We start from the raw sequence: 22,806 nt of genomic DNA on the forward strand, positions 1-22,806 counted from the left end.
TTGAAGAAAGTCCCTTGCATGCATCTAAGGAACAACATGTAGAAACTTTTATACTTCCTCCTGTTATCACTCAGGTTGTTCCCTTTGACTCCCAAGGGAATACGACCAAGGTAACCACTAACCAATCTTTGGACTGCAGGTTCTAGCCCACCTGCAGTCAAATATGGCTCTCTCTTAATGATTTAGCTTTGTTGATGATGATTTTAGGCTAGTTATTGATTTCAAGGGGTTTTGTTTAAGTTTTGGTGGGAAGGATGATGTTTCCAAGTAGAGAGGTAGGTATAATATGAGAGTTTCAAACCATTGGGCATGGAGTCAAGGAGTAGGACTGCTAGTGCGTTTTCTTGGTCACAAGAGGAATATGGAGCAAGATAGCTACACATAAAACAACTTTCAAGCTAAATGGAGATGGATTGAAGGCTAAGGAATGAGAGGCAATTAAGAATCTCTCTTTCATCTTAACAGAGGGAAGGTGAATGAGCTCTATCTAGGAGCAGTAAAGAATCCCTAGATAACTGTCAAACATGGGTGAATTAGGGGAAATATGAGCCAAAGGGAATTCATATTCATTACCAATTCATAGGAAAACATAAAGAAATAGCAGAAATTGAGCATAGAGTGCAGTTAAACAAAGTGTAAGCTATTCATTTTTCCTGCTATTTTAGATGGTGACATATGTATGATATGAGCATATATCAATGGAAAATAGAGGTAGAAAACACTTATTGAGTCATGTTGCAGCACAAGAATTCCACATTCACTCTCAACAGTAAACAGTCCATCCTCCAAGCTTTTTAGCAGTCTTTGATTAAGGAAAACATCAAGTATACAGAGCGAGTCTCTAGTGGAGCGAATCAACCAACCAACCCCCTAAACAGTAAATTAGGGTGGTTTTTATAAGCAAAATATCTACAAGAATCAGATCTGATGCAATAAGTGTGTTGAACCTAACATATGCTTGAAATAAATGCCAAAATATCTATCTAATGTTGCGCTGGGGGCAGCTGCCTCAAAAAATGAGTAACTATGATGTCCTTAGAGCCCTGTGCTGGCATTTGGCCATAACTGTGCTTTGATTTCTGCAGCGCCGCCCTTAGGTGGCCTTATGCATTAACTTTGATCTGGTGAGCTTTGATGGCCCAACACTGCTTTATTGACTTTGATGGGGGCCTCTTAATGTTTGCCTGCTTTGGAAATATGGATTTCCACCAAAAATACTGACTGATAGTCTTTGTCGCTTCCTCTGATACACTTTCACTGAACCTGGGCTCCTTGTTGTCATCTGAATGCTTTAAACTGTCCCATCGACATTTTATGGCTGCTGTCCGGCCCTCTGTTGCCTTAAGAACTGTTTTCACCCCTTTTCTGAATCCTGCGTGAAGAAATTCCTGTCAATTTGCGAATTTCGGGCCTGCTGGTAGCCGAGCCATGAGAGGGCTTCCATTTTGGCCTATTTTTCTTAGCGATGCATGCGCTAATTGCGCATCAAAAATTGCCTAGGTTTTTCATTCCGGGCATCCCTTGCTGCAAATTTTGCTCTTCGCGCCCTTTTTGGTGATGACGTCAGCGGTGGGTCCCAGTACGGCATGGTGACGTGGCAGGGTGACATGGCAGTACGACAGGGTGATGAAGTGGCAGTACAGTGGCAGCGACATGGCAGTACGGTGGAAGCGACGTGGCAGTGTGGTGGCAGCAACATGGCAGTATGGTGGCAGCGACATGGCAGTGCGGTGGCAGTGACATGGCAGTACGGTGGCAGCGACGTGGCAGTGCGGTGGTAGCGACATGGCAGTATGGTGGCAGCAACGTGGGAGTGATGTGGCACAGGACACGGTGGTAGGAGGCCGACGCAGGTTGATGACGTGACGAAGACATGGCGCTGACGTCATTTGGCGGAGGTGGTATTCGGTTTTCTCCTGCACCGCTTTTCCGCGTAGGTGGTATTGGGGGAGGGGCCTCCGAACACACCGGGAGGCTAACACGTGGTGGGGGTACGGCAGGGAAACCGCCCATCCCCCGGACGTTAACCTCCAGCGGATCGGTATATGAAAACACCCGCCCACCGTTGATCTGGGGTGCTGGCCATCGGACGGCTGGCGGGGTAGGCGAGGTAGCGGGAGGTTAGGGATGGGACCCGCCCATTTTATTTAAACAAAAATGCGCGATGGGGGTTGAAAACCTTAGGTTAATGCAGAGTTTGGGGGTTTTATGTGCGCGAAAGGTAGGATAGTGAGGTTTAAGGGTAAAGGGGTGGATATAGGTTATTGGCCTAACCAAAGGTTTAGACCAATCCTAGAGTTATGACACGGATGGGTTCATAATAGTCCCAGGTGGACTATTATTTCCCAGAACTGTATGTACATAGCTATAGTGCTATAGGGTGGGATATGTAATATTTTTGGGATTTTATATAGTTTTTTGTATAATAGGGGATAAGGAAATGATCTAGGGAGCTAGATAGTAGAGTTAAGAGTTAATATGAATTTGTGAGGTGAAGTGTAGGGGAGAGGCTAAGTTTGTGAGCTGAAACTTAGACATAGGAAGTGAATGGAATGTAGAAGAGTGATTTTTACACAAGAAATGTGGCTTCTTTTCATTGAAGAAAGTCAAAGCTTGACTTATTATTTCACAAAGATGAAGTGATAACAGGGCTGGTTGGGCAGATCCCAAGGTCCTTCAGGGGTGTTAGTAAGAAATTTTGAAATTTAGAAGAAAGGGGAATTAGACATGCCTCGCTTGAGCTCCTCCAAAGGGAAATTGCCTTATACCTGTGATCTGAATAGTTATAGCATTAAAAAACATGAAATGGATCACATAGCTTGATTCTGCAACCACAAAACTACTTACCCAGCCTACTTACCTAGCATTTTTTCTTCTTTTTGCATGGGTGCACTTGGACTTGCAGACCCTGATTATCCTTTTTTCTTTTGACTGCCCTCCTATCTAAATGTACCCTTATATCATCCAGGGGATCAGATTAAGCTGTTGAGCACCCTTGTTTCTCTACCTATCTACAAATCTGCGAAGATTAAGTTGTTTGGACATATATTCATTCTCTATATTCTACAACAAGAAATTGAAACCTAGGGAAGCCAAGATTAAGCTGTTTGGACTTCCCTTAACTGAAAAGCTTATCAAAATGGATTAACTCATCAAAATTTGGAATACAGTAGTGCAATTAGACTAGCACACTTTCATGGCCTCTTCTTTGGCCTCTTTCTGGAAATATGGCACCTTGCAGCATGAAAAGATGACATATTTGGCACTTTCAACTGTCAATCATGAAATATGAACACCTATTGCGATAGGAGGCTAACACCTCCTCTAATAGATCTAAGAGATTATGCATGCTATCATTTGTATCTGATTTTAGATCTAATTTTTGACTCTATTTCAAAATATCATGACCATGCATGCAAATATTTATATTATTAACCACTTTTGACACAGAAGTGGCACCTCATGAGTCTTCTACAAAACAAGTAGTAGTTGGATGGAAAAGCGCATGCAGGAAAGGCTGGTGCGCCCACGACCTGACATGAGGTAGCCCTTTTGGATGTACACCTAGGGCCTAGGCGCAGATGTTGTTCGTATTCCATCGTAGTCTTGGTCGTAACCTATCTGGGAACCCCGTTTACTCGACCTCCCTGCTTACCCTCGGTGACTTGTGAATACGGTTTGTGGTATTGCGGTTGTAGGGTTTTGGTTCAACCTGTGTCGGTTACTCTGGTTCTCAACGGCAGCTGGCATAAGCCCCAGAGCAACATGGAGGGAGACCTAATAGACTACTCCGAGGACCCCCTCGAAGGCATCTCCATCTTTGGCAGACCAGCTAACAGAGACGTGCACTTTCCATTCAGTAATGAGCTCTCAGAGGTAATTGCCCCTCTTCCGTCGCTTTTGGGATAGCTAGGCTATGTGATCAATCTTCCGAAGCTACCTGTGACTTCGCCATCTATTTCCACACCTTCCCTGATGCCATCCTCCCATCTTTCAGACCCCAGCCCCTCTGCATCTATACGAGTGGTCGAATCTACTGGCCTATCCTCCCTCCATCACCTTGAGGCTATACACTACCCTCCCCATTCCCCGCTCAGTGAAGCCCTCCCTTCGCACTCCTTCCCTCCCTTGGAACAAGCATAGCCATCTAGAAGCTACACTGTCGTTCCCCCCCCGGATGCCTACCCGCCTGAATCGAAATAGTTGCCTCCGAACCCTAACCCTAACCCTATCTCTTATCCTCCAAACCCTTGCCCTGAAGAGCACCCTAAGCAAGTAGACACTATGGTGACCTGGGGAAAGAAGTAAAGGAGTGTAAAGCTGAAGCCAAAAGACATTTTCATTGACTAGGAAGAGGATTTCCAGTGGCAGGACACTATGGACATGGCGATGACAGTCCTGGTAGGAAAAGTTAGAGGAAGGACCTATTCCACAGCCAGACTGAAGCAATGGGTAGCAAATATATGGGGCCATCATTTGGAAGACCTACCTATTATTCAAAATTTGATTTGCGGTTGGTTTTCCCTCAGATTTGTGAGAGCTGACCACACAAATTGGGTTTTATCATCCTACTAGCACATCGAACAAGCTCTGGTCATGCTAAGGAGATGGAGCCCGCTCTTCGACCCTAACAAAAAATAGCTCAGGGTAGGTGTTGAGCCTCAAACCTGCACCTTCCTATACACCCTCTCAGCCTTCTTTTTCCACTTACTTCATCCACAAAGCTGTTAAATCATTGCATTATAGTCTAAAAAGAGCTTCTGACATGGTTTCCTAACTATGCTTATGACTGTTGTTTGGTTTAGATTTTTGTTCAGGCAGCTGCGGAAACTTGTCAGTTTCCGTAGCTAGCACAGGTTTCCGCAGCCAACACAGGTTTCCGCAGCCATTTTGTTAAAGGCTATGCTACAGGTGTCCTATGAAGAAACGAGCCACATGGGCAAGCTACAGGTGACATGTACATGGAACAGGTCCCTTCGATCAGCCAAATCATCCATAAAAGGTCACGGTCAACAAAGGTCAAAGGCAAAGCCAACCAAGGAATTTAGTGGTGGCACGTCTCTGTTTTGAGCACGTGAAGGTTTACGTGGCATAGTTCTCAACTCACGGAGATATCGACACACCTGGAGATCAACCCCGTAACCTGAATCCAACAGCTACCACTCCGAAGATTTAATGGACATGATGACCATTACACTAGATCTCGGGCTGAGGAGATCTACGTGTCTCTGGAAACGCAGTTGACAGCATAGGATTTAGGAGTTAGTTACAACACTTTTTCATTATAAATAACGCGTTGATAAATGCTGTGTAGAAGTTTTTGGAGATGTAATCTTTGAACTGTTGTTATTATCACCCCACTGCACTCTGTTTACGTATTTTGTTGTTGTTTTAATACATGAGAAGACTACTTTCCTGAGCTCATTTTTGTGACTGTTCATTGACCGGTTGAGGTGGCAAAGAGCCCCTGCGCACTAAAGCCCTGTATAGTTCTCAATTGATTTTATTATGTTTCTGCTTTCATAATTATTAGCTTGTATATAACATTCTGTTTTGATGTTTTTAATTCACTGTTGTTTACATTTTCATTTATTTTTTCTTATAGCTGTCAGCTGATCAATGCTTTTCTACAGGTTTTCTTAGGCAGCCCGAGCAAATTTTCATCTTTTTGACAACTAATGACATATGAGATCATCTTGTCCTTCCTGCTAATTTTCATTTTCTGAAGTTTAATTCCAGCACTGTCATTTTTCAAATTGTGTTTTGCTTATTTATTTTTCTGCTACTTAGACATCATACTACTCATTTGTTTATGGTTTCTTTCTATAGTCAATTGACTCTATTAGTAAGGAATCAGAATATTACTTATTGTAGTGTGATTTAGTTTGCTTTCTTGCAATTTAGACATCATATTGCTTAACTTGTTCATGATTGCTTCCCATAAGGTAGATTGAGCTGAAGGGTAAAGGATCAGAAGAGCTGAAGTAGTGTGATTAGTTTCCTTTATGCAATTTAATTTCCGGTAATTTAGATATCATATTGCTTAACTTGTTCATGATTTCTTCCCATAAGGTAGGTTGAGCTGAAGGGTAAAGGATCAAAAGAGTTGAAGTAGTGTGAATTAGTTGCTTTGCTTTTAGTTTTTGAGTTGCTTTAAGTTCAGGTTTTACTTTCTTTTTCATACAGCAGCAAGGATACTGGGCCATTGTCATTAGTTCACTGTTTGACACATTTACTTCTTCTTAAGAATTGATTTCATTACAGTTATTTTAGAGCTTTCTTTTTGAACACTTTTAAGTTTGGAAAAGCATTGTAGAAATCACCATCACCATCCATACTTAACTTTCATTTTCGCCATCACACACTAGGGAATCCATAAAAGATAAATCCAAAAACAAACTAAAAAACTCAAAAATGACAAAAGACTAAGAAAATGGTTATCTTGTACATATAGTACACTTCACTTCGTCAGTTTACGAATCCCGGATTGACATTTTAATCAGCAATTTAGATCACACTAAATTGACCAAACATTTTGGCACCGTTGCCGGGGAAGTGAAACTAGGTAGCGAATTTCTTAAAAAAAAAACAAGAAAATTTCAAGGAAGGAAAATTGATAACCTCTCAAAGTATGCTCTCCTCTTACACTTAGTGTGATCTGGAGGATCAGAAAAGAGAAAGTTATTGGTTTAAGAGTTTCTTGAGTATGCTCTCTTCTTGCACCTAGAGTGACCTAGAAGATAAGAAAGAGAATTATTAGCCCGACTTGAAGAAAAATAAAAAATGATATGCATAGAGCAAGAGATTCTAGGGGAGCCAAGAGTTCGATTTTTAAAACTCCTTCTACCTCAAGGAATAGACAAGAGACACCTCCATCATCTCCAACCTACACTCCTAGCCCTAGGATTCCTGGAATTCAAGAGGCAGTAGTTGAGTTAGGAGACTCTTCCTCACCATCCATCGAATATGAATTAGGAAAAGATCCTTTCTTTTCTTCTATAGGGAGACACATTGTAATTGAAGAAGTAGAATCATCTGAGGAATAAGAGGGGGAAATTCCTCCTCGTTCACCATTAGTAGAGGAACCAGAGGACTCTGAAATCTCTGAGAAAACTACCATGACAGAAGAGGGAGTTAACGGATTTGGTAGAGGTAGAGGTAGAGGAGGGGGAGGAGGAAATAATGGAGGACGTAGAGGTAACAATGGGGGAAATAGGGATGGAGATAACTCATTTGGATTTCCTATAGTTGATGAGGATTCTCGAGCAACAATGAAAAATATTTCACCATTTGTCCTCTAAAACTTTCATGGGTTAAGAAATGAAGATCCTGAAACATTTCTATTTGAATTTGAGGTCGTGTGTTGAACCTATGATTATCTGGAAGACTCTAAAAAAATCAAACTGTTTCCTTCAACATTGAAAGGAGCTGCTTTGAAATGGTTCATGGGATTACTCACTCAATCCATTAGGACTTGGAATGATATGAAACAAACATTTCTGGATAGATACATGGATTATTGTATGCCTACCATCCACAAGGATGAAGTATTTAAAATGGTACAAAGAGAAGATGAAAACTTGGAGGATTTACTTGAAATATTCCAATACAATCTGAAAAGAGCAAAAATGAGTAACTTAGATGAGGAGACCTTAAAAGCCCTTCTATTAAAAGCCATTAGATATGAATGGATAGATATTTTGAACATGATGGGAAAAGGAGACATATCTCAACTTCCACTTCATGACATAGCAGAACTGTGTGTCCATCTCTCAAGAGGAAAATCTAAAACTGGAAAAGGGCCTAGAGATCCTTCTCTCATCAGAGCAAACAAATCTGCAACCAGATCAGTAAGTAGGGCTGAGATTGGCAATATGCTTGATGAATTCAAAACTGATATCTTAGGGAGTCTTAATGAGCAACTAGACACTCTTAAGATCCACAATAAGTAGAAAGCAGAAGCTGAAGCTTTAGCCATCTTTTGCCCAAAATGTAGAAAAAAACATGCTCTCAGGGAATGTTCCTTGGATGCAAAATTTGTAGAAACATGTGCGATTTGTTCAGAGAATCATGAGACCAAGGATTGTCCTTCAATTCCTGGGCTCAAAGCTGTCTTCGAAGAAGATCCAAATACAATTGAGTCTCTCTGTTTTGTTGCAAGGAGACCTTGGCAGGGGCAACAAAATCAAGGGTTTAACAACTCTATGAACTTTCAACCCCCACCAAATTGGAATCCTTGGCAACAACCTTGGTCCCAACCTCAAAATCCTTTTCAATCATGGGTACAAGGTATGCAAAATCCTTATGGGAGATTTGCTCAATTTTATCAATATCCTCCATCTTTTCAAAACCAACAAGCTCCACAACTTCCAAACCAAAACCCACAACTATCATTGCCATTTCAAACAACAACTCTCTCAACAAAACCCAAATTCTCAACTCTTGCTTCCATTCCAACAAAATTCAAATCAACTTCCTTCTCAGCCATTGCCAAACCCCATTAATAAAAACCCTCAAAATGCTTACATGGTAGAAGGTCAACAATTTCCTGCCTATATGATTGTTCCTCTCAATGATGTACAACTCAGATCTGGTAGAGTTCTAGATAAACCTTCTATAGATGCCCAAAATCAAAGCATTTCTGAGGAAGAATCTCTTGAAGCCAATAAGGGTTCTGAAGCATCTCTTCAAAACCCAAACACTCAGAAAGAAAAAGAAAAAGAGCTAACCCCCACAACTCCTATAGTTGAGCAACCTGCATCTTCATCCGCACCTCCTTTTCCTGAAAGATTACAAATTGACAAAGGGGTGGAAAAACAAATCTTGTTGCCTGACTATGATTTTCTAGATGAACTGAAGAATGTCTGTATCAAGATTCCCTTGTTACAAGCCATTAGAGAGATTCCTATTCTAGCAAAAACAATAAAGGAGTTGAGTCTTAAAAGACCAGGAAGGAAACCTAGAGACACAAAAAGAATCCACCTGGTAGGAAAAATTGCAGACATCATGATGGGAAAAATTACTATGCAGAAGTATGTAGATCCCGGTAGTCCAATTGTCAAAACACATATCAATGGGTTAGAAATTCCAAATACTTTGATTGATTTAGGGGCTGTTATCAACATTATGAGTAGACAGACTATGGAACAACTGAAACTTCCTAATCTTCTCTTTACACCTACTTTACTGCAACTTGCAGATCGATCAATTATTAAACCAGACGGTGTATTAGAAGACATTTCAGTCTCCTTAGACTCTTGGGAATATCCAATAGATTTTATGATTTTAACCCCCAAGATTAATTTAGGAGGACACCCTCTCATCTTAGGAAGACCTTGGCTAGCCACAGCCGATGCTTTCATTAGTTGTAGGTCTGGGGATATGTATATTTCTTATGGTAATTCGACAAAGAAATTCAATCTGTATCCTCCAGCAAAATCAATTACAGAAATAGGAGATAATGAGTGGATTGATGATGAAGATACTATACAACCTGTCTTTACCATTTCTGAAGTTAGTGAAGATAGTCAAATTCTAAACACATTAGAGAACTTTGAAATATCTTTAGAATATGCCCACACACAATTTCAGTTAGATTCTGACATTGAGTATCTATCATCTAGACAAATGTCTCTTTTCTCTATGGAAGAATTTGGTAGCTCCGCCATTGAGATCTTTCCAGGAAAAACATTGAATATCAACAAAAATTTGGAAAGATCACAACAGGAAGAACTAACCAAAATCTTGCAAAAACATTCTACTGCATTTGCATGGGAGTATACCGATATGAAAGGTATTGACCCTAAGACTTGCATTCATCACATCTACATTGAGGAAAACAGTAGACCAATCAGACAACCTCAGAGAAGGATGAATCCAAACCTTAGGGAGATAGTGAAAGAAGAGCTCCAAAAGTTACTTAATGTAAACTTCATTTATCCAATTTCAGATAGCCGATGGGTTTCTCCTTTGGTTATAGTACCTAAAAAGAATGGTAAATGGAGGGTATGCATTGATTACAGGGAATTGAACAAAGCAACTTTAAAGGATCACTTTCCTTTACCCTTTATCGATCAGGTATTAGATACCTTAGCAGGCAAAAAGTATTTTTCATTTTTGGATGGTTTTAGTGGTTACAATCAGATTCAGGTAGCACCTGAAGATCAGGACAAGACCACATTTGCCTGTCCATGGGGAACTTTTTCTTACCGAGTACTTCCTTTTTTATTATGTAATGCACCCGCAACATTTCAAAGGGCAGTACTAGGAATCTTTTCCGATCTAATCCATGATTTTGTAGAGGTTTATATGGATGATTTTACAGTTTATGGTAATTCGTTTGAAGAGGCATTAGAGAATTTGGAAGAAGTCCTTATAAGATGTAAAGAAACAAACCTATCATTAAGTCATGAAAAATGCTTTATGATGTTTACTGAAGGGATTGTTTTAGGACATCATATTTCAGGAGATGGGATTAAAGTTGATAGATCAAAAGTTGAAGTCATCTCCAAGTTGCCTATTCCAAATTGTCAAAACGATGTTAGAAGTTTTCTTGGATTTACTGGATACTATAAAAGATTTATTAAAAACTTCACCAAAATAGCATCTCTACTCTTCAAATTACTTACAAAAGACTGTGAATTCAAATGGGATCCTGATTGTCAATCTGCATTTGAAACTTTGAAAACAAGAATATCTGAAGCACCCATTTTGAGAGGGACGAATTGGAAACTTCCTTTCCATATTTCCACAGATGCTTCAGATACAGCTCTAGGAGCTGTGTTGGGACAAAAGGATTTAGTTCCTTATGCCATTTACTACACCAGTAAAAATTTGACTCCCACTGAGTTAAACTATACTGTGACTGAGAAAGAGTTCTTAGCTATTGTTCATGCAATCAATAAGTTTAGACACTATATAACCAGCTATGAAAATTTTTTCCATACTGATCATTCTGCAATTAGATATCTCATGAATAAACCTGTTACTAATGGCAGAGTTACAAGATGGGTCTTACTTTTACAACAATTCAATATTACTGCGTTGGATAGACCAGGGAAACAAAATACAGTAGCTGATTTCTTGTCTAGAATCCAAAATACTAACGAAGATTCTCCTGTAGAGGATAAGTTTCCAGATGAATATTTGTTTGCAGTAACTACTAAGACTCCTTGGTATGCAGATATTGCTAACTATTTGGTTATAGGGAAGCTACCTCCACATCTATTTCCTGGTGAAAAAAGAAAAATTATTCAGGAGAGTTCAAATTATTCATGGATTTCTAATGAATTGTTTAAAACAGGGCTAGAATGTGTGATCAGAAGATGTGTTCGGGAAGATGAAATGCCTGACATCCTCAAGGCATGTCATGATGAACCATGCGGTGGACACTTTTCTGACAAAAGGACGGCCTATAAAATCCTTTCTTTAGGATATTATTGGCCTTCCCTTTTTAATGATGCAAAACAATATGTCAGAAGGTGTGACAGCTGCCAAAGAGTTGGGAGACCGACTCTTTCAAATGAAATGCCATTACAACCACAGATACTCATCGAACCCTTTGAAAAATGGGCTTTAGATTTCATTGGACCCATTAATCCACCATCTAGACAAAAGAAGTATATATTGGTATGCATTGATTATGTCACTAAATGGGTCCATTAAAACTGTTATCACTTAAGAATTCTAATTTCAAAACTGCTCACATTAGTTTGATGGAAAAAAATTCATTGCTAGTCTAGTTTTTAGTTTTTGTTTGCCTTATAGTTTGAGTCTAAGGAGTCCACTATGCATCCTCATTCACCACTAGTCTCATAATTTACACAATTTCCATGTGTCAACTTTGTTCAAAGGTTATTATGTGCTACAAAGCTCTTTAGGTGATTTCGTAGAGCATAAGTCAGTTTTAGGTGTTTCTGCAACGCAACATGTTTCTGGTGATTTCATAGCAAAGCACGGTCTAAGTGATTTTGTGTTGATCCATAGAAATTCTTTCACAGCTGTCATATCCATCAAAATCCATTATCAGCGATCAGCTTATACCCTTTGCCTGTCAATTCGACCGCTTATCTTTATCATTAGGTCATTAGGTGTTGCCGTAAGCTCAAATTGCAAGTTTCAAAAGAAGATATAGAATCTCGAAGCCTCAAAGGTCATGTAGCTGTGAGTTCATGCTCACACGCTGGTGGTCACAAATATGCTGGAAACCTTATAATATACAGTTCAAATGTTGATGGTGAAGTTACTGGTCACTGGTGTTTAAAGAGATCTAAGGGAGAGGTGTATGAGCAATTACCTGTGGGAGCCTCGTTTGAAAGCAAAATGGGGGAAGGCTATTGGTCCTGCAGCCTACCGATGGCAATGCATTGTTACAATGAGTAATGAGATAGGGGTGTTAGATGGCTGCAAAGTTAACGCCTGGTTGAGGTCCCTGTCTTGCATTTGGCAATTTTTGTGGTTGAGATTACGGCCAGAGATTAACAAAGGAGGCAAAAGCAGCTCACTCAGTGATTCAGTGATGGCGTGGTATCTGGCACTTGAAAGTGGTAAATTTTGGTTTCCAGCTCAGGTATACAATCGCGAGCGTGGACATGTTGGGTTTATGCTATCTTGTTATGACGCAGAGCTTAGTTATGATAGCAGAACCGATACTTTCAAGGCCAGGTATCCACCACATGGTCATCGAAAAATTGTCGTTGAGGAAGGAGTACAGTGGGACAGGCTGCGAGCACCTTGTTGTTGGGAAAAGTATCCAATACGGAATGACCCTATCCCACTCTAAGGGTGATAGTACCTCAACAACAATCAAAGCAAAGCTATTTGAGATTACTTCTTTATGAGATGTAAGAGAGGGGAGAAAGAGATCCACTAACCGATGTCTTCCGCTAATGATTGATCCAATCTTCTCTCCTTGCTGCTTGCTCCCAGCTCCTTGCTCTTTCACTAACCCAGCTACACCAAGATCCTGCAAAATGGCAAGAGAGAGAAACTACAAGAAGCATACATTCATAATTGATTCAAGGATTAGAATAAATCAAATACACAAGCATAACAATACACCATTGAGACACATGCATATAGAAGAACCTCAAATGCTTTATTAATGGAAGAAGTAAAGTTTAGGAAGTGATACAACCATAAAATGCCCAATCCAGCATCACCTCCCAACAGAAATAAATCTCCTCTTCACCTCCTTCAAAGCAAATCACCCAATAGTTCTATACTCAAACCAACAGCACTTCCTTACATTCACAAGATTCCAACCTCCCTAGACCTCATGAGAGAGCTCTATATATAGGAGTTTTGGAGAAAGGATGAGTCAGCTTGAGCTTGGCATGAAGCTAACTAGTGTCCTCTCCCACTTCAGTTATTCTTCAGTTCTTGAGTCCACTTGGAGGTTCTTGCTTCCACTTGGAGATCTAGACCCTCTTACTCATCACCAGTCGAATTCCCTGATCCAAGTGTCATTTTGGAAGCTTCCTGGGCATTTGACACCTTGAGGAATGACTGTGCCACTTGTCCAAACTCGCCCAGCGCAGGTAGCCTTCTTTGCAGTTGACATTCAACGCAGGTACACAGTGGAGCAGTTGACATTCAGCGCAGATGCTCAGTGGAGCAGTTGACATGATCCAGAATTGCCTTGTTTTTTAGTGTTTTCAGGTGGAGAACTGATATTCAGTGCTGTGGTTTGCTGACCTTGTTCCTCTAGGGGTAGGAACAACATGTTTAGGGACTTTGGATCCCTCAGATTATGGACATTTCATGCTTCATGCTGTAAGGAACAAAAATTTCTATAACAGTTGCCCCCTAAAGTATGAGGTCGTTTATCGGGTGAAATGCTTTATCAGGAGGATCCGAAGTTCATTCAATCGCTGAGAGGTGACCTGTAATAAAATACAATACAATACATTATTTTTCATTCTGCTTTCATGATCTAGCTGAGGCGGGCATTCCCATGCTCAGCTTTATAAATTCATTTTGGTACATAGAACAAACGATCGTCTGATGATAGACAGATAATTCTCTGCTGAAATTATCATCCTTTGAGTAGGATGATCATCTGCTGCAATGATGTACATGTCAAATGTTTTTATATTTCCTGAATATATCCCACAGCCCGTATGGATGAAACTAGATCCAGGGTCTTCAAACTCGTTCGATCTTCACTCTAAGTACAAGTCGATCCATGTGAGAATTGCGCTGAAGTCGAACATGGAAAGACATCGCTTGATTACCGGTCAATGATGTAAACCATTAACAAGCGCGAGAGGAATCATCGATAATGATAATGACCCTCAAGGTACTGCAGTACAATTCGCGTGGTGTGAATAAAAGACTTGGCGTCGAACACCACGCAAAATCTTCTGGTCGAAGGTCATCGAGGTATACCTGTTGCCGGAAGTGAGAAACTTGCCATTGAGGCATGCAAGCTTCAAAGTACTAAGGGGGGTGTTCCTAGATCAACTTCTTGGATAATGAGCTGAAGTCGACAAGAAGCGATCCGTCAAAGGAGGGCCTTAATGAATCCCACATCAGTGACATGGAACATAGCTAATGATTTTAGTGGAGGTGAAACAATCTATGAAATATGATTCAGGGTGGCGATCATGGGTGGATGAAGGATAATGTATGGCAGTGGATGGGACACGGTTGACTCTTTCTTAACAACATCTCTTGAACATATAACGACACTGATGCGATGGATCGGTAGCATTACCCCAAATGTGGATGGTTTGGTGAAGACCATGGTGATGAGACCGGTGAATGAAACAACCCAACCCGATGTGATACAGAGGAAAAGTTTCATGTTCAAGAGCGACTTGCTACCATTAAAGCTTTGAGGTTCTTCCAATTTTTCCCCAGTCATTTCTGACCAGTACCTCTTTATTTTTGTCAAGCTTGAGGAGGATAACATATGCTTGTTCTATAACCTGCCCTTCGGGCAAGCCCATCGCTATGTTTTAACGAGCTTAGCGATAGGGAAACTCGTTCTCGCCTAAAGACAAGTTTGTCACTATTTAATAATTTTAACGAGTCTAACGACAAGGAAAACTCGGTCCTTTTCATTTTTAGAGAGTCTGAAAAGGTACAGAAAGTTAACTCCAAAATTCATTTTTCGTCATTTAATCTCTTAAGTCCGAAAAAGTATAAAACAATACAAAAGGGATGAGTTTTCGATAACTTTAACGAGCCGAATAAAACAAGCGCTCGGCCTTTTTGTGCAATAATCCCTCAGGTCCAAAAAGATTAAAATCTAGAGGAGGGATAGCTCTTCCGGTCCTTTTAACGAGCTGGAAGGCCAAAACTCGGCAAACTTTTCATATTTTACAAGTCAGATGAAAAGAGCTCAAAGAAGACTCATCTTTTGAGGAACGAGTGATAAACAGGGATAGCAACAGATTCCAGGTACAGGTTGGAATTTTCCAATCACGGCAGTGTCACAAAGATGGCTAGGTGAAATCACTCTTCGCAGCTGTTCCTCAAAATGGGTAAACAATCATTTGGAGGTGAACGATCGGCCAAATGACAGTGGAGGTGGCAGGTGCAAAACACGACCAAGGCTTTTTATGGCTAATAAATTTACGATCACAATGGTTATTTACCGGGATGGGTTCATTTTTTATTTAACGAGCTTGAATGCGTCAAAACACTGCTCAATCTTATGTTTATTTTTTAACGAGCATGAACTATGTACTAAAACTGCTCGGATCTCGCTTTTCTATTTTTTAACGAGCATAAATTCCGCGGTAAAACTGCTCGATTATACCAGTCATAAGATAAGAATGTCTCCTGTAAGATCCCATTTTTTATAGAGCTCGCGCCTTACCAAAGCTATGCTCCCTCTCATCCTTTCTTTATGCAAGTTTGGAAACGGCTAATCCCAAAAACAGATAAATAACCGCTCTTAGCTTGCACTCCAAAAGGTTTGCATGCCCCCAGGTATAAAGTACAATTTCAAGGCTGCCCCTACTTATCCGTTAAAACATTTGTTTTAAAGGGTGAGGCTTGCCTCTTTCTGGTTACCCAAAGATTGTTTTGTTAACTTCTTCAAACGAAAACATTTCCTCGGCACTGTCTACCGAAGTAGACAATGGTGAATGACCTTTGTCAAACAAGTAACCTTGACAAAAGAATCCTATTCTAGAACAACCCCTCTTCCATCCACGGACGGGGTACGGACTAGTCATATTCTCTCGCAGAAATTCTACCTTATACCCAAGGTTTCCTCTGCCCGAAGCAGACCAGGATGCATGCCCCCTGGGTTCCAGTCCCATCCTTCCGAATCACTCGCACTCATCGGGAAGAAGGACTGGGGGTGGAGACATTTCTTGATTGAATAGACCATTCAGGGTTGGTATGTGACTATTTTCGATGTGTGATCCCAGAAATGAAAGTTGGTCTACGAGCTTGACCACCCTTCCTTCGTGTGGAAAACACATTACTCTAAATAGTGAGGAGACTATTGCTCCCATGCAATATATATAGTCTCGTCCAAGGAGTAGGTTATAATCCAAGGGTCCTTGAACGACCATCACGTTCATTTGAACGGTCTTCCCTTTCAATGTAACAGGCACATTGGGGAGGATCCCTAATGGTCGACTGGTTCCTTTATCAAAACCTGAGAGATTTCTTATCTCAGGCAAAAGCGCTGGGGAACCCAGTGCTTTCCAAGCAATAGAGGAAAGGATACTCACAGATGCTCCTTCATCAATGATAGTGCCAGCCATTACCATTCTGTAAATTTGGACTATGATTCTGAATGGTATACTGGCTGGAAACCGGGGTCTGCCTAGTTGGTTCCAATCAAAGGACACAACCAGGTTGCTTGGTGGTGGGACCGAATACACGGCCGGATATGACTCTGACGATGTTCCTTCCTGCGATAAAGGAATGGGCACATTTCCCTGATGCTCATCAGAGTCGATGTTGATGAAAAGAATCTGGATGGTGTCATCCTTATTCTCTTCAGTGAGGGTGTCATTTGAAGATGAATCTTCATTGACGGTGTCATTTGAGGATGAAACCTCTGAAGGGAGAACCGGGTCAACTGCCGTTTCGACCTTTGGACTTTCGTCCGGTCTGGATTCAGTAGGTTCATTTTCAATGACTGACGCTTCAGCTGACCACTTGAGTGGGCCAGCTGTATTTTCAACCAACGAAGGACTTGGCACGAGTTTTTTATATCCAGGAGGAAGTCTCAACGGTGAAACCGGGCGATCTTCCAAAACTCTCTTCGCTTCGTCTAAGAAGGGACAACGGTGGATGGCATGATCGCCTTCACACAGTCTGCAGGGGGATCTTTCCCCCCCTCTTTGTCTTGAACCTTCACTTTCGCTGGTTGACGGTAAGCATTCAACATGGCTATCAGAGGTTGATGCTCCCGAATTGTGCAAACGAGGGGACCAATCCCTTAGTATCCGGGGAATACAGGGACAATCTCTATGGAAGTGGTCTCCTTTACATATGACACATGGCGATTTAGGCTCGGTCTGTGCTGTGTGTGGATTTTTGTCAGATGTCTTTTGCTTGCCCCCAGTCGCCTTAGGCTCCTTCTTCTTCTTCTCTCTCTTCTTTTTCTCCTTCTTCTCCATGGGAGTTTGGCTTTTGCCGGCTCTACCTTGCGAAGATGAAGGATTGGAGGAAGAGTTATAGGAAGTAGAAGGCTGGTGGGCAGCTCTAGACTGATCTAACTGTTGACTCGACTGTTCAGGAACCATGGTGTTCGGAACTACATTGGTTGAGAATAGCCAAATTGGCAAGCCAATTGTCAGTCCTCGAAGCGACAATGTGGCCATGTGGGGCGCACCAACTTCTCCCCAAGAGGAGAAAGGACTAGGATTTCCATCATGTGGAATTCCTTGGTTGGTGTGTTCCATGTTCTCAACCTACAGATCAACGCAGGAATAGGAGGTGATTATGTTCCGTTTAAAATAAATTTTATAACGACGCTTTAGACACAACTTGCTTTTTCACTTTTTAAGAGTCGAGAAAAAGCTAAAGATGACTCTAGTCTCCTTCGATGTTTGAACGAGCCCGAAGTGACAAATGCTCGGATGGACTTTTTCAGTTATAGAGTTTGAAAAAGGCCAAAAGAAACTACTCTGGAGTTCTAGGCAGAGGGTGTGCCAAACTTTTCGCAAAACCACAGAATACGTTTTACGGTACGAGTGGTCGATCTTCGTGAATGCTTTGTTCACTGCATTGCGATCAGTAGGGCGGCCGACACGGCTTCCTATGGATAAAGGCTTTGTTCCTATAGGGGTCTCCCAATATATACGCGACGGTACGTGGGAGCACAAGTCCGTATTGATACTTATCGCTTCACCGTGGAGGAATCACCCAACCACTCAACGCTAAGATATCACGTTTAACGACGTCGGAACACGTCTCTAGCTTAGACCTCTATGTGTTTGCGTTATGTTTCAATGCGTTGTTATGTAAATTCAATTTATTTTAAGGTTGATCTTGTTTAGCAGTTTGCCTTTATGGATCACCACGAGATGTATAGTAACACTCCTAAATGCAGTCTAAGATGATAAGCAAGCTTTTCAATCTTTCAACTTTGAAAATCTTAACTACTGAGGGAAAAGAAAGACATCATCTTTTCACACAGATCATAGAGCACACACTAATGCACTTTTTCCTAAATCAACATGCAAATTGTCAAAATGCACATGCACAATGCAGGTATTTATTTTCTCTTTCTTAATGTTGAAGTAATACAAAAAGAAAGCTGTTGTATAACTTTGAATTCAATTTCAAGTGAAAGCAAACAAGCTTGTCCAAAATCAAAAGACACCTTAAGATCTACTTGTTTCGACACTAGAAATATATAAATTCAAACCATATGACGAAAGAAAAAGCTCAATCAGCTATGAACAGCAAACAAACTAACTCTTAAGATCAAAACGACACTTATCACAGGTCTAGATCTAAGAGGCCACAACAAGACTAGTTCACTTTCGTTATGGGAAACTGAAAATGATATAAGAAATACACAAAGAACAAATACAGTTTCTTTATACAACCGAGGCGGAATAGTGGCAAAGAAAGTTGGTTTCAGATAGGTACATTGACTGATAACAGGTTGCAAAAACAGGGATGAAAACAGGGCAATAAACAGCAGGGAACCCCAGTTGCACAAGGAAAAACTGGTTCAGCGCAGGTGGTACACTGTCAGTTTGACATTCAGCACAGGTAGCCCCTTCGGGACCTGCGATGAAATGCAGACTGCCTTCACAGTGCCTGCAATGAAGAGATAAACTTTCGTTTTTCTCAGTTTCCGGGTCACAGATTGCTCAAAAATTCACAGTTTTTGGCCAAATCAAAAGCTATCAATCAAGTACACACTAAAGGATGAAAAGGAGGATGAAAAGCTATCACTAAGAGCTATTCAGAGTCCTTGTGGATCAGCTCTTCAAATCATAAACATGCCCAGAAACTAAGCTAGAGTAGTTGCCCTCTACTTTGCATTTGAAAGCTCCAAATGCAGTTCGATTCGGTACTCCCTGTGTTTATGAAATGAATAGCAAAAACACAAATAACCAACAAGATACGTTCCCCAGCGGAGTCGCAAATTTGTTGTTGGGAAAAGTATCTAATACGGAATGACCCTATCCCACTCTAAGGGTGATAGTACCTCAGCAACAATCAAAGCAAAACTATTTGAGATTACTTCTTTATGAGATGTAAGAGAGGGGAGAAAGAGATCCACTAACCGATGTCTTCCACTAATGATTGATCCAATCTTCTCTCCTTGCTGCTTGCTCCCAGCTCCTTGCTCTTTCACTAGCCCAGCTACACCAAGATCCTGCAAAATGGCAAGAGAGGGAAACTACAAGAAGCATACATTCATAATTGATTCAAGGATTAGAATAAATCAAATACACAAGCATAACAATACACCATTGAGACACATGCATATAGAAGAACCTCAAATGCTTTATTAATGGAAGAAGTAAAGTTCAGGAAGTGATACAACCATAAAAGGCCCAATCCAGCATCACCTCCCAGCAGAAAGAAATCTCCTCTTCACCTCCTTCAAAGCAAATCACCCAATAGTTCTATACTCAAACCAACAGCACTTCCTTACATTCACAAGATTCCAGCCTCCCTAGACCTCATGAGAGAGCTCTATATATAGGAGTTTTGGAGAAAGGATGAGTCAGCTTGAGCTTGGCATGAAGCTGACTAGTGTCCTCTCCCACTTCAGTTATTCTTCAGTTCTTGAGTCCACTTGGAGGTTCTTGCTTCCACTTGGAGATCTAGACCCTCTTACTCATCACCAGTCGAATTCCCTGATCCAAGTGTCATTTTGGAAGCTTCCTGGGCATTTGACACCTTGAGGAATGACTGTGCCACTTGTCCAAACTCGCCCAGCGCAGGTAGCCTTCTTTGCAGTTGACATTCAGCGCAGGTACGCAGTGGAGAAGTTGACATTCAGCGCAGATGCTCAGTGGAGCAGTTGACATGATCCAGAATTGCCTTGTTTTTTAGTGTTTTCAGGTGGAGAACTGATATTCAGTGCTGTGGTTTGCTGACCTTGTTCCTCTAGGGGTAGGAACAACATGTTTAGGGACTTTAGATCCCTCAGATTATGGACATTTCATGCTTCATGCTGTAAGGCACAAAAATGTCTATAACACACCTCTTGTGGACACACCTGCCCATGATCTTCACCAATCTATTTGTTTGAATGTTCTATGTCCTGGAGATCATGTTGAGATACAGTAGAGAAGGAATAAGGAATTCCCATATGGATGGTGGTATGGGGTTGTGGGTCATTCAGATTATTGTGACAGAGATAGTCGCCACTGCCAATGTCATTTAGATGATACTGTGATTCTAGAGTTCAATCAATATACACCTGGATCACGATGGCGGCATGCAGCAATTAATAGAAAGGATCATCATGAAGAACATAGGAATATTATATGCTAATGAATTGAAAAACTCAAGACTTAAATCTTTTTCTGCAAATATTCATCGAATGGGTGTGACAAATAACATAATCTACAACTAGGATGGCAAAGAGCTGCCAAAGGTGTTGGGTCTGAATTCACTTGATAGGGCGTTGTTAGATGCACCCTGCAGACACTGATATATTTTGGATAATCAAAGATGAAGTAGCAGTGGAAAGGATGCCTGTGCGTTACTCTCAGCATTTGATAATCGCCTTTGGATTCAAATAAGAAACATTCTTCTACGGCTTTGTAAAGGTTCTGAATTCAATCCATCATAAATGCAATAAAACAGGGCTACAGGGAAGATAATGGGCTTTACCTTGAGATTGATGCAGATGAGCAGCTATTGATCTATATACCATTTACTCAAGTTATCAAATTGCATTCTTTGGTAATTAAAGGTCTTACCGAGGAAGTCCAAAGACAGTGAAACTATTTGCAAATAAGGAGCATATGGGGTTTAGCAATGTAAATGACTTTCCTCCAAGTGATACCGTGGTTTTATCACTAGATAATCTTGAGGGAAAACCAGTTGTCTTGAAGTATGTAAAATTCCAGAATGTTCGCAGTTTGACCATCTTTATAGAGGACAATCAGGGCGGTGCCGACGTTACACAAATTCAGAAGCTTGTCCTATATGGGAGCACTGTGGAAACAACAAATATGAAGGAGTTGAAGAAAATCAATGAGGATCAGTAGATGCCAAGAAAACCCGCATGCATGTGGCATATATGTATGTTTGGTGTGGAACATCAAAACATGGAGAATCTTGGTCAAATCTCTTTCAGGATTTACTGTGGAAAAAATGCTACTTGGATGAAAAGCTGTTTGCGTCTTTCCTTAATCGCTTGTTTAACACCCTGAGTTGCACTATTACTGAGTTTTTTGTTTCATTTAAGGAGATGGAAGAACATTACCAGGTCCTAGAGTTGCAATTAAGGAAATGCATCAGCTCCTCAACCTTTTTGACACTAGCAACAAATGTTTTTCTTTTTGAAACTTCAAGTTCAGGGGAATTTAAAGTGGTTATAGAATCGATTCAAGAAGGTGCTGCAACAAACAAATTACAGCAATCTGCCCCGATTAAGGTGATGCATAACATCGCAGCAAAGAATTTAAAAAGCTTGTCTCACACAGATACAAATTCTTTAGTGAAATTAATGGCAGAGGGAAATGTTTCCTCCTCCATTGAGGATAGTAAAAAGAACAGCTGCACTAAAGCGGTAGCAAAAGGTTACCCTTCTGAGCATAGTAAAAAGGGTGGAAGTCTACATAGCAAAACATCACCAAATAATAATCTTATTCAGGAGGCTAAGAAGAGTGGAAATTCAGAGAACTTTTCTTCTTTAAAACTGTATTCACGAAATCATACATCAGTAGTGGGAACTACAAGGTGCTATAAATGTAAATAATTGGGTCATTCTGCTCAGTCTTGTACAAAACATAGTCCTGCAGAAGCTGAGAGTAATCGTTCCCGTGTTTCTACTCGTATATCTCCTACAAGAAGCTCAAAAGAATTCAAAAATTGAACTCTCCAGAGGAGATTGCATTTCCAGGTAACATTACAGAATGTAAAAACAGTCAAGGTTCAGGGAAAAAACAATTGAATTTTGACTCTGATATAAGAGAGCAAAGGGGCAGAGTGAAGACCAGAAGTGTGAACGTAAGGCCAATGTGGATAATTTAGTGCTTCGTTCAGGTGTCAAGACAGTAAAGCGGCGTGTTATGAGGGTAAAGTGGGGATGGAAAGATGAAATTTGTATTGCTTCTGTTGTACAAGATGGTATAAATCGTGGTGCACATGGTGTGACATCTTTAAAATATGCAATATCTTTTTCCAAGC

General features: G+C 40.8%; 1 pseudogene; it reads left to right on the forward strand.

Annotated features, from left to right (window-relative positions):
- The first annotated feature begins 1,873 nt into the window (after positions 1-1,873).
- Positions 1,874-20,940, forward strand: LOC149198972 (F-box protein At2g32560 pseudogene; annotated as a pseudogene).
- The last annotated feature ends 1,866 nt before the right edge of the window (positions 20,941-22,806 follow it).

The sequence above is a fragment of the Pinus tabuliformis genome, chromosome 2_1 (genome assembly GCF_031772625.1).
Source record: "Pinus tabuliformis cultivar Carrire ecotype Pingquan chromosome 2_1, CPIR1, whole genome shotgun sequence".
NCBI classification, from domain to species: Eukaryota; Viridiplantae; Streptophyta; class Pinopsida; order Pinales; family Pinaceae; genus Pinus; species Pinus tabuliformis.